Below are 12,503 nucleotides of genomic sequence, written 5' to 3'. Positions count from 1 at the left end.
CCAAAAGACTGGATTGGCTGAATTGATTATGAATCATAGCACCCAGAAAGTAACCCTCTGCCCTGGAGGGCTGAGTTTGCAAGAAGACAATCAAGTCCTAAGTACCTCTCAATCAGCCTAGACAAGCTAAGCTAAAGACAATCCAATCCTAAGTACCTCTTCAGCCACCTTACTCTCTCCCATTGTATCTAGGCTGCTCCCAGCAAACTAGCCTCTGCCTGCTCTGTTTCCCCAAGGTTTGTGAACTCAAGTAACCAGTCTGTTATCTTTCCACTTTCCCTCCCTAGAAAACCTATATAAGCTCTCCCCTTTTTGTAGATCCTCAGAAGTTTCCAGGATTGCATTGCTGTGAGTTTTTCCTGAGATAGTAGTACAGCACATCCCCATCCCCCCCACCCCACTCCCCCCTCCCCCCCTCCCAGGCTTTGCTTTTTGTTTTGGTTTTTTATCGCTTTCAGTGTTTTTTTTTTTAATTATTATTATAGTCTCTCTTGCCATGATTACAGAGCTGGAGGGAGAGGGAAATCACAGGAAAGCCCTGGATGGCTTTCCACTCCATCAGGCACCATCCCCACCCTCCACCCCCTCACAAGGTCCTCCTTTTCAGCGTGGGTGCCCTGGACCTCACTCGATCTTGAAGGGCTGGAGGAGACTTGGGAGATGATCTAGTCAAACATCCTCATGAGTGTGCTATTCTCCAAGTCAGCATTTGACTTGGGCCCCCTACCCAGATTCTTGGGGCAGAAGCACCCAGCAGGCATCCCAATTTCAGAAGGGGATGTGGAGGGCTACTGTGTTACCTTTTGTTGACTTATCTAGAAGCCTGGGGGCAAGCCAGGGAAAGTGGACAACAGCTCCTGCCTCAAGGGCAAGAAAATTCAGCTGCTTCCTTATCTCTTAGGAATGGTAACAGGCTACCCTGTCCCTCGGGGTTCCCTGACACCACTGCTGCCCCCTAGAATCCACGTGATGAGATGGTACATCTTGGCCCTCAGAGAAGTGGGCTGGACAGAGGAGGGAGGGGGGAGTCTCGCCGCCATTTGGAACCTATAAAGTATCTGGTTTTGCACATTCGCGCCCAGAATGTGCATTGCATTTGCCTTTAGGGCATCTGCCTTTCTCTTAAGGCAAAGAATAAACCACTTACTGTCTCTTTTACTCTTTTCTTCCTGCCTCCAGGTTTAGTTTATTTAAGTGAGTGGGGCTCCGCGGTTTCATCTCATTCACTCATTTTACAGAAAAAGAAACTGAGGCTGGGAGGTAAGTGACAAGGAAAGGAGCGCGTCCCGCCATTTGAACCCAAATCCTCGGAATCAAGCTCCAGATTACTGGCCATCAGGCCACACCCCACCGCCTCTCCTCTAGCCATGGTCTCATTTTAACGCAAGCGTAGGAAGCGAGAAGAGCAGCCCCACCCCCATGCCCCTTCTTGTCCTACCCTCGAGATCTAAGGAGCTAACGGCTCCCTACAGGCGTCCCAACGCCTGAATAACGGTTCTCTCCCCAGGGCAGGATTGGCTCTAGCTACTGCGCCTCCCAGCCCGGGCTCCCAGCTTCCCACTTGACTCCCGGATGAAGATTTGGGGCTTCGACTACTGGGAGAGTCAGCCTCTCGCCCTTCCTGGCCAAGGACCTTGGGCAGCGCCAGAGCCAAGTTGCCCCTGCCAGTGTTCCACAAGCAGGATCTGAACAAACAGTAAGAGAAGCGGGGTGGGGTGGGAGCAGGGACGGGGCTCTGCGGGAACCTCCACTGAGCACCTGGGACAGGACAGAGCCTCCCGGAGATTGAGTAACGAGTGCCCAAAGCGGGTGCCACCTCCTCACCCTCCTTCCTGTCCTTATTCATGGATGGGAGATAAGGCATCATGGAGCTAAGTCTGCCAAATACTGCCCATCTAGGAAGTGGCGAGGACCAAGGCAGGAAATGAATTCCTGCTTTTATGAAGGCCTACTGTGTGTGCCGGGCAGGGGAGAACCCCACTAGATACAGAGAAATGGGGGAGGGGACATTGGCCCTGCACTCTACGGAGTCAATGGAATAGGGGAGTGGATCAGCGAGGGAGACCCTGAGGAGAGGATCAGAGAGATGTGAGAAGCAAGAGAGAGCATCGGGTCCCAAAATAAGAGAGAAGGGCTTATGGAGGAGAAGAGCCAAAGGCTTCCCAGCGGTCAAGCTGGATGAGGATTGAGAAAAGAGCATTCCCTTTGGCACCTAGGAGATCATTAGGAGAAGCTGGCAGGAGAGACCTCACTCCTATTGTCAATGGCCTTCTTGTGGCAGTGGGCCAAAAGCATGGGGGAAATGAGGCATGAGAATCGGGAGGGATCCATGAAGTGAAGATTCTTGAGGAATAGGGGAGAAGAGGTGGGCATGTTTGTAGGCAAGCAGGGAAATGGCCAGTTGAAGAGAGAGAAGAGGAATGAGAGGGGGCAGTGTGCTGAAGGAGATGAGATCAAATGGGATCCCTTGTCCATTTAGGGAAATTTCCTTGGCAAGGAGGGTCTACCTCTTGTAAGATGGATGGAGGAGCAGCCAGTGGCAGAAGGCATGTGGAGGATCTAAGAGGGGGCGTGGAAAAGTAGGTCTCAGGAAATAGCCTCAATTTTTTCAGGCAAATAGGAAGCCAGATTCTCAGCTGATAAGTACCAGATGTATCATGGGAAGTTTGAGGAAGAATGAACAGGTTTGGAAGATCTCTTTGTGGTAAGTAGAGAGTGGACTAGTTAGGATTAGGGAGATATAAAAAGATTGCCTTGTAGCAGGGAGAACCCACTTGAGGTTTTTCAGTAAGTGCAGTCATTTGTTTTTCTCCACCTTCTTTGAGCAGCTTGTATATGGGAGCAAAGGCAGCAGATGATGGGAGTAATCAGAGGCTGAGGCTTGGCAGGACCAACTAGCAGTATGATAAAGGGGCAAGGGACTCAGGAGAAAGAGGATACTGTAAAGGTGAACAATCATGTTGAATGGTTCACCAAGGAGTCAAGATGGAAGGGTAGCAACGGAGGAGAGGGTAGCCAGTAGGAGTGACGGCCTTGGATTAGAGGCCATGGTGGGAGTGAAAAACAGTTCTGATTTTCAAGGCAGAGGAAGAGTTGGAGTGAGAATGGATTGTGATCATGGGATAAGGGGACTGTGGAATTCATGAGCACAGCAATGGTAAATTTGTGGGAGATCCAAACTATAACCTGATGTGGGTGCCATGTTGACAGGTTGCTGTCCCAAGGATGGGCAAGAGCTCTGTAACTGGTCAATCAGCATAGGTACAATGTCCCAGGGGCTTTCTTCACTGGAGCCTTCAAGAACTAGCCAAAGTGGACCAAAAGTTGTATAGGGGTGTTGAGTATATCATTAGCATCCTTTTTGCATTGCAGTTTTCAGCCCCTCCAGCCCCAAACAAGGTGACTCATGGGTAAGGCCATGTGGACTAAAATGAACCATGGGTTAGGTGACATCTGTTCCCTTGATTACAACAATAATACAACTACTACTACCCAAATAACTGATCCCTTCCTTAGCAACCTGATTACATAAAAAGTATTATAAACCCCTCAGGAGCACTCTCTTTGGCCACTCTATCACTAGGCTCTCTATTTATTTTAATAAAGCTTATTTCCTCATCATGGAGAATCCCAGAGTTGTCAATTCTTTGGACGTGACCCTCATCCTACAACATTTTAGGGGCCCATCCAGGGAGTTCATCTTTAGCTCTAGTTCTCCCTATTTTGAGGTAAGTGGCTTTCCCCCTTTACTTACTCCTTCCTTTGGGTTTTTTTTTCCATCCCCAAGCAGCCATGTTTATCAGGGAAAATGGGCTGGACTTGCATTGCCAAAGAGTTCCTGTTGGGGGGGGGGAGATGCCCTATTGGAACCTTGGGGCCTCAGCAAAACTCCCTCAGCATTGTGCCTAGGTCTGGAGAAGACTGCTGTTATAGCCAGGTTAGGCTCCTAGCACTCTGCTGCTGATTCTGTTTTTCTTTCTCGTCCCTCTCCCCAATTTCCCATTTTGGGGGTCTGGGCAAACTGCTACTGCACTTGTCTTCCTGTTCTTCACTACAGGACAATCTCCTTCAATCCCAAGGACTCCTGACTGGGTTGTCTGCTTTTAAACTGAAAACCATTGGACCTACAGGACCTAAAAAGAAGTGGCTTGTCTTTTACTACAATAACGAATGGCTACATCATCCTCTAGAATTTGGAGAAGTATGGACAGCAAATGAGCCCCTAAATTATGATACTGCCCTGCAATTAAATTTGTTTAGCAAAAGGAATGGGAAATGGACAGAAATCCCATACATCCTGGTCTTCAGGGCTCTAGCACAAGACCCCAGACTCGGAGAATGATGTCAGATATGCTTTGCTAAAATGGATTTATCCCCAGACAAAAACCCTCATCCTCTCCCAATCTCCTCCATGACCCCTCTCTTGACCCCCCCCCAACATCCTCCCAGCCAGCCACTCTCACCCCACTTTCCATCCTGCTGACAGTTTCCTGATCACTGCTAAGGCCCCCTTTCCTCTCAGATGGCAATTGTGACCAGTCTATTCCACTCCCTCTATCCTCCACTCCCACAATAGCTGCCACTACCCAGCCCTTGCCACACACAGAGTGATGCCCCTATGCAGACCCCAAGACCCTTTGAACCCTCAGAGAGGTACCAGTTCACATCCCCTTCTCTCTGTGGGAACTCTCTCAAATTAAGGAGAAACTTGGAAGGTTTTCTCAGAATCCCACCAAATTCCTAGAGGAGTTGAGGTTAGTGGCACTGCAGGTTGCTTTGACCTGGGCAGATTGACCCATCATTATTTCTTCCAGTGGCACCATAGATGGAAAGCAGAGGATTTGGGGAGGAAAGGGCCCAAAAGGTGAGGGATGTTATAGCTGAAACTGATCTGGAGAAGAGGCATCTGGCAAGAACTGGCACAGTTCCTCTTGCCTCTGGCTAGAACTGCCAAGCAGACCCCTGAGATAGGGAGAAAAGGATCATATGATATGGTACTTGATTGAAGGCATGAAACTGGAAGTGAGGAAGCAGGTTAATTATGAGAAAATCAAGGTAGTTACCCAGGGCAGGGATGAAAACCCCGCCTTGTTCAGAATAGAAGCACAAATAATGAACCTGAAACTGCCAAACAAATGACCATCCTTATTTTGCATTTTAGTGGACAGTCAGCCCTAGTTGTCCACAGGAAACTGTCAGGTAGACACAGGACCTCAGATCCTACCATCCTAAATGCTCCATGAGACCTTTCAAGTTTTAACAACAGGGATCTGGCAGAAGCTGAGAAGGACTGTAAGACTTGAACCCATAACAAGGAACAGACTCAGATGATTGCAGCTGCTACCTCTATCAACCAAAAAAGGAACTCCCAGGAGACCAGCTTGTTTTAAATGTGGTAAGAAAATCCATTGGTCCAAAGACTGCCTGCAGAAGTGGAAGCCACCTGGAAATGGGACTGCCCATAAGGTCAAGCCATGAACCAACCAACCTCCAGGCTTCACAGGATGGGGTCCAGAGCTCAGTTCAGCTCCCTCCCCCCTCCATCACTATGGCCAACCAGTGTTGGAATAGATATGGCAGGTAAGTGTATCATTTTTATACAGAAGTCACTTTCTCTGTCCTTCCTCAGTTCCCAGTTCCCACAAGACCCTTTGCACATCAGGTAGTGGGGATGAAGGGTACCAGAAGAGGAATTTAGGAACCCACCTGCTCCTCGGGCAGTTCCAGCTTCTTGGTAATCCCCACTTGCCTGGTTCCCTTGCTAGAAAGAGATGTTATGTTAAAAATGGGGTCACTTTTCAGCCTTGTTGGAGGTCCCTCCTGGGCTAACACCTTCATACTTTTAGAGACCTTCCCACCCTCCCCCCAACATTCCCAGCTCTGATCAGCAGACCGGCTTCAATACCTTAAAGGACAAGCTCACATCTACCCCAGCATTAGCTTTACCCAACCACAGTAGCCTTTTCTCTCTATTTACTGATGAGAGAATGGGACATGCTTTGGGGATCTTTACTCAGATCTTGGGAACCAACCACTGCCCTGTAGCCTACTTTTCTTTTTTATTAATTTATTTAAACCCTTACCTTCCAACATGGAATTAATACTGTATATTGGTTCTAAAGCAGAAGAGTGGTAAGGGCTAGGTGGGGGGGGGGGGGGTAAGTGACTTGCCCAGGGTCACACAGCTGGGAAGTGTCTGAGGCCAGGTTTGAACCTAGGACCTCTTATCTCTAGGCCTGGCTCTCAACCCACTGAGCCACCTAACTGCTCCCTGTAGTCTACATTTCTAAGCAGCTAGACATGGTAGCTCACGATTAATTAATTGGACCACGACTGCGATGGTGGAGGAAACCACCAGACTGACTCTTGGGCACACCTTGAGGTTTCATACCCCTCTTTAGGGTCCAGAGTATCCTTGAAACAAAAGGCCACAAGCAGCTAAACATCGGCAGCCTGACAAAGTACCAAGACTTGCTCCTAGACCCACATGACCTAACCTTGAAAGTGTGCCATAGCTTGAACCCTGCCACTTTGCTCTGGCCCCATTCTTGTCTACTCAGAGGTCATAGACTCCACCTGCTCTAGCCGATATCAGGGATATCCATCTAGATAACCTAGACCTCTTTAGGTACATGAATGGGTCTAGTTTCATTGAGGAGAGAGAAAGGAAGGCGGGGGACTCACTCCTAACTCTTGACACCACCATAGAGGCCAGCCAACTCCCTCTAACTACCTCAGCAAAAAACAGAACTCAAAGCATTCAGAAGAGCCCTACAACTAGCTGAAGGGAAGAGGCTCAATGTGTACCAGATTCTAAATATACCTTGCACATTTTACACACACATGGTACCACATGGAGGGAGAAAAGAAAAGGGCTCCCGACTACCACAAAGAAAAACTCGCCATGAAACAGTTCTGAAATTGGGCAGCTCCTCCAAGCAGAGACCTGACCACTTGAGGTAGCTGTCATGTATTGTCATGCACTGTAAAGGACCTCACACTGGGAATCAGGAGAGGCAGGAGGGACTAGGCAAGCAGACACCACTGTAAAACCCACACCTAGAGGGATCATCGGCCTGACCATATCAGCTCTTCCCTTCAATCACAGGGGAATTATATCTGAGGTACACTCGGGAGAAGCATATGGAAGCTGAGGAGGAGGGATTTAGGGAAAAGGAAGTGCCAGGCTTCAGTCACCCATAGGACACTTAATCTGGAAGCTCTCCAATGGGAAGTGGTAATGGGACTTGAACAGGTCACTCACTAGGGCCACCCAAGCCCTAACAAATAGGCCCCTCTTTGTAATAAAAAAACAGATGTCAACCTAGGAGGTTGAAAACAATCTCCCTTCTAAAACCAGAAGGCTGGCCAACTGACTTTACCCACCTACCACCCTGGATAGGCCCCAAATTCCCAGGCTGGGTAAAAGTATTCCCTTGCCAATCTGAAAAAGCCCCAGAGTGGCAAAGGCTCTCCTGAAGGAAATTATCCCCAGATTTGGCCTCTCACATTCACTCCAAAGTGAGATGGACTGGCCTTTACCTCACAGGTATGCTCAACAAGTAGTCAAGGCCCTAGGGATTAAATACTACCCATACCCTGTCTGGTATCTCCAGGCCTCAGGGAACAGAGAAAATGAAAATTCTCAAGATAATTCTTATTACAATATGCCAGGAGACCAGTTGAGATTGGGTTTAGGCACTTCCCATTGGGCTTCTGAGGACATGAACCAGGAACCCTCAACAGATCTGGGCCTACCAAGTCCATTCAGACTTGCCTACATGAGACCTTTCTCACTGCAGACACCCTGGTAGAGGTAAAGCAATATAATACCTCAACCATTTTGTCCAACAGGTAGGAGCCACCCATTGAGCACCAATATGTTTCTGCCCAAGCCTGACTCTGGGGTATCTAATGCAGAGGCCCCACTTGCACAGCCAGGGAATTTGGTTTACCAGAAAACCTGGAGACTGAGAAGAGCTTGATCACCCTAGGTGGAAGGGTCCCTTCAGAATTATCATGGCCACCCCAACTGCTGTAAAGCTGGAGAAGCAGCCAATGTGGACTCACATTTCCTGTATTAAAACTTTTCTTCCTCTAGGCTCCAAGAACAACATCAAGACACTCAGCTACTCCTGGGAACCTGTGGAGGACTCTTGTTCAAGAAAGAAAAAAGCACAAAACTCAAGTGACTTCCCTCCGAAATGCTATGACTACCGGCTTCTTCCTCAGGATAGTTATGTAATACATTTGGTTCCCTCTTATTTGTATCCCTACCAACTGCTGAAATGACACAAAAGACCCAAAATGCCATCTTCCAGCTCTGCAAGCTGTGGCCCATGGAGAGAACCTTACCAACTGCTGAGTATGCTATACCAGCCATGATGTAAACCATAACCAAGCATCCTTTTGGGGCTCTCTTAAGTCCTTCCTTCCCTCATGCACCTTGGAGGTATTCCCTCATATCTCCTTTACTTTCACCATTGCTTCTTTTGCTGTTTTGCCCTTGCCTGTTAAATTTGTGGCTTCTTGGCTTTCCCATTCCAGTTTCCAAATGGTAGTCACTGAGTGGCAGTCCACCTCCACCAGTTAGATGCTGCTGCTGCTAACTTTCATTCCCAGAAGCCATGTGATGACTCCCACTCCACCAAGTCATACAGGAGCCCGTACCCATCCCTGATCCTTGCTCATTCAGATGGAAGTAGTTCTAGAAGACTGACCTTCTCCCAAAGCTGGTTCTGGGCACTGTTATGTGGAGTGGGGAATGATGTGGGCTGCCATGAAGAGAGATGTGTCACTCCCTGCAATCAATAACTAGTATGGGGCCACTTTTCAGATAAGACATATGGGTTGCTTGAGATTTACAATGATGAGAAAACTATACATCAGTCTTTAGACATAATCTAGGTCCTTGGTTAAGGGTCTCTGAACAGCAAGCACAGGTGATTCAGTTTCCCAGCCACAAAGGCATAGGTTCAAACAATGCCTAATTTTCACAATCAAGTTGCCCTTCTTGGAACCTGGGTAGAACTAGCAAAATTTGACCAAAAGTTGCCTCAGGGTGTTTAACATATTATTAGCATCTTATTTACATTGTGGTTTTTGACTCAACGGGGCAAGCAAGGTGCATCATAGGTAAAGCCATAGTGGACTAAAGTGAACCCTGGGTAAAGTGATGTCTGCTCCTTGGTTACAGAACACTACTACCACCCAAACAATTGACTTCTTCCTTAACAACCAATTAAGATAAAAAGCATTGTTGACAACTCCTGGGGCATTATCTCACTGTACAAACTAGCTAATTATCTATGGGTACTCTATAGCCAACCCATCCCAACTATTGCTTTCCTCACCTAATAAAGTTTGCTCGACATGAAGATTGCCTGAGGTGTTAACTCCTGGGATAAGGCCCTGATCTCACCATCTACATCAGTTTCAAGCCTAGGTGACTGGGAGGACAGTGGTGCCCGGAACAGAGTGAAGTTAGGAAAAGGGGACTTGGGGAGGGGGAAGGGAATGGACTATATCAAGTTTAAGATGTCTGTGGGACATCCAATTTGAGATGTTTAATAGGCAGTTTGCAATTTCAGGCTGGTACAGGGTGTTGTTTGACTAGATTTGAGAATCAGTATAGAGATAATTGGATCCATGGAAGCTAGTGAGATCCCCAAGCAAGAGAGGAGGACCCATGTCAAGAGTTTGGGAGGCTGTCCATGGTTAGTGGATCCAGAAAAGGATACTGAGGAGTGGTCAAACAAGATCCAGGCACAAGACACCCATTAAAACTAGAGTGAGGAAAGTGGAGGGTGATCAGCGTCAAAGATTAGAGTTCAAGGATAACGGGGGAGATATTTGGTAACTTTGGATCAAGCAGTTTAAGTTGACAAGATTGAAGAATACAATAAAGCATGGGAAGGCATTGATTATAGACTCGTAGAGATGAAAGGATTTTTTTTAAGGTTGGCAAGATGTAGGCAAATATGTAATCAGAGAAGCAGGGAGAGAGGAAGGAGGATAGAGGGAGGGCACTCGGGATAGAGTGGGTTCCTTTACGTATGCCTGTAGAGATTTGCTTTGTCGGGAACCATCTTATCATAGGAGGCAGGGATAAAGACATGAGGTAAGGTTTCAGTGAATGTCAGTTTTTCAACTGAGGTTTTGAATGTCATTAGGCTCTTCCACTGGAGCAAAGTGCCTAGTGCTGATTCCCTTCTAGCAGAGGTTTACTAGGCAGGGGGTCTACTGCTCATACAAAAACTGATTAAAATCTATATTAGTGATGGTTAACCTTTTAGAGATGGAGTTTGAAGTCCTGTCCCTACACCCAGACCAAGTGCTGTGCCCCCCCCCCACTTACCACACATGGGGGAGGAAGTGTTTCCATTGGACTGCTGGGTGGAAGGTTAGGTGAATGTCCTCAGTGAGTGTAGAGAGGGGGAGGGGAGTGGCCCAAGCACCCTGCTTCCCTTCAGCTCTGCCACGTATGAGAGGTCCACCTTACCCCCTATGTGGTCCCATTGGGCTGCTGGGCAGAGGGGTGGGGGATATGAAACAATGCCATCAAGTGTGGTTGGAGAGGGGAAAGGGAGCAGCTCTTCCTGAGTCCCTCTGCCTTTCTAGTTATGAATTCTGGTGGGGGGAGGGCACATGCCCACAGAGAGCACTCTATGTGCCATCTTTGGCACCTGTGCCATAGGTTTGTCATCACTGTTCTAGGTTATGTGGCAATAGGAAGTTATCCCCCAAGAGACCAAGGATGCCTTCACTGTCCATCTCTATAAAGTTATGATTACCAGATTTCCCAGCATTTTTATTTCCACTCCTATTCCTGCCTTTTCTTTATTTCCTTCTACACCAATGTTGTTTTTAATCAGTCCCCCTAATTCCCACCCTTATTTTATTTCCCTTTCTACCCCCTCCCTTCTTATTCCCCTCTTTATTTTCTTTACAGTCTTTTTATATTACCCCCCACCCCCTCCTGCTTCCCTCCCCACCAGTCCATTTGTTACCCTTCTGCTTTCCTATAGGGTGCAAATCAATTCTCTGCCCCAATGTATTTGACTGTTTTTCCCCCTTTGAGTCAATTTCAATGTGCTTAAGAGTTGAGTATTTCCTATCTCCAACCTCTTTGCCCTTCCAGTGTATCGATGTACTCCCCCCTCCTGCCATGAGCTTCTTTGTGAAATATAAACTTACCCCCTTTTGTTTCTTTTCCCATTTCTTTTAGTATTAACCTCTTTTTTTAGCTCTAGTTGTATATAGATATATGTATGTATTCATACATGCATATATATATATACATATTTGTCTTGGCATTTCATCCTATACAGTTTATCACTGTTTCCTCTACCTGCCCAGGTGCTAACATTTTTTAAAAATGTTTTTTAAACCCTTATCTTCCAGCTTGGAGTCAATACTGTGTATTGGCTCCAAGGCAGAAGAATATTAAGGGCTAGGCAATGGGGGTCAAATGACTTGCCCAGGGTCACACAGCTGGGAACTGAGGCCAAATTTGAACCTAGGACCTCCTGTCTCTAGGCCTGGCTCTCACCCAACTGCCCCCAATGACATTTTTAAGAGTTATCAATGACCTCTTTTCTTATATAGGGATACATATAATTTTAACTTATTGGGACTCTTAAAGTTTTTTGTGTTTTGGTTTTTTTTTTGTTTTGGTTTTCTTTTTTCCCTCTTTATTAATTACCTTTTGATGATTCTCTTGAGTTCTGTGCTTGGGCATTAAGTTTTCTGTTCAGTTCTGGTCTTTTCTTTACAAATGCTTGTAATTCTATTTTGTTAAATGTCTATACTTTCCCCTGTAAGAATATGGTCAGTTTTGCTGGGTAATTGATTCTTGGTTGAAGTCCTAGTTCCCTTGCTTTCCAGAATATCATATTCCATGCCTTTCAGTCCTTCGGTGTAGATGCAGCCAGATCCTGTGTTATCCTCACTGTGGTATCTGAATGACTTTTTAGCAGCTTGTAATATTTTTTCCTTGGTCTGATAGTTCTTGAATTTGGCTATAACACTCCTGATGTTGTTATTTGGGGGTTAAATACAGGAGGTGATTTGTGGATTCTTTCAATCTCTACTTTTCCCTCTTGTTCTAGAATATCAGGACAGTTTTCTTGGATAATTTCCTGTAGTATGGTGTCCAGACTTTTTATTTGTCATGGTCTTCTGGTAGATCAATGATTCTTAAGTTGTCTCTCCTGGAATGATTTTCTAAATCTTCTGTCAATGAGGTGCTTCATATTTTCCTCAATTTTTTCATTCTTTTGGTTTTGTTTTATAGTGTCCTGAAGCCTTGTGAAGTCTCTTGCTTCTAGTTCTTGTATTCTGGATATTAAAGATTGGATTTCTTCCCTGGATTTTTGGTCATCCTTCTCCTTCTGGTCCGATTTTCTTTGGAGGTCATCTTTCATCTTCTCTGCCTCATCTTTCATTTTCTTTACCTCATCTTTCATCTCCTTTGCCTCATTTTCAAGCTGATTAATTTTGGC

The 12,503-nt window shown here is 46.5% G+C and overlaps 1 long non-coding RNA gene across 1 annotated transcript; it reads left to right on the top strand.

Moving 5' to 3' along the window:
* The first annotated feature begins 1,009 nt into the window (after positions 1–1,009).
* On the top strand, positions 1,010–9,377 carry LOC103101003 (uncharacterized). The gene is made up of 6 exons (XR_008917144.1): positions 1,010–1,260; positions 1,508–1,696; positions 3,607–3,728; positions 4,058–4,201; positions 5,162–5,580; positions 8,102–9,377. It is a non-coding gene; the product is annotated as an uncharacterized LOC103101003 (long non-coding RNA).
* The last annotated feature ends 3,126 nt before the right edge of the window (positions 9,378–12,503 follow it).

Source organism: Monodelphis domestica, chromosome 3, assembly GCF_027887165.1.
Source record: "Monodelphis domestica isolate mMonDom1 chromosome 3, mMonDom1.pri, whole genome shotgun sequence".
NCBI classification, from domain to species: Eukaryota; Metazoa; Chordata; class Mammalia; order Didelphimorphia; family Didelphidae; genus Monodelphis; species Monodelphis domestica.
The sequence above is the reverse complement of the archived record's forward strand: the minus strand, read 5'-3'. Positions and strand labels throughout refer to the sequence as shown.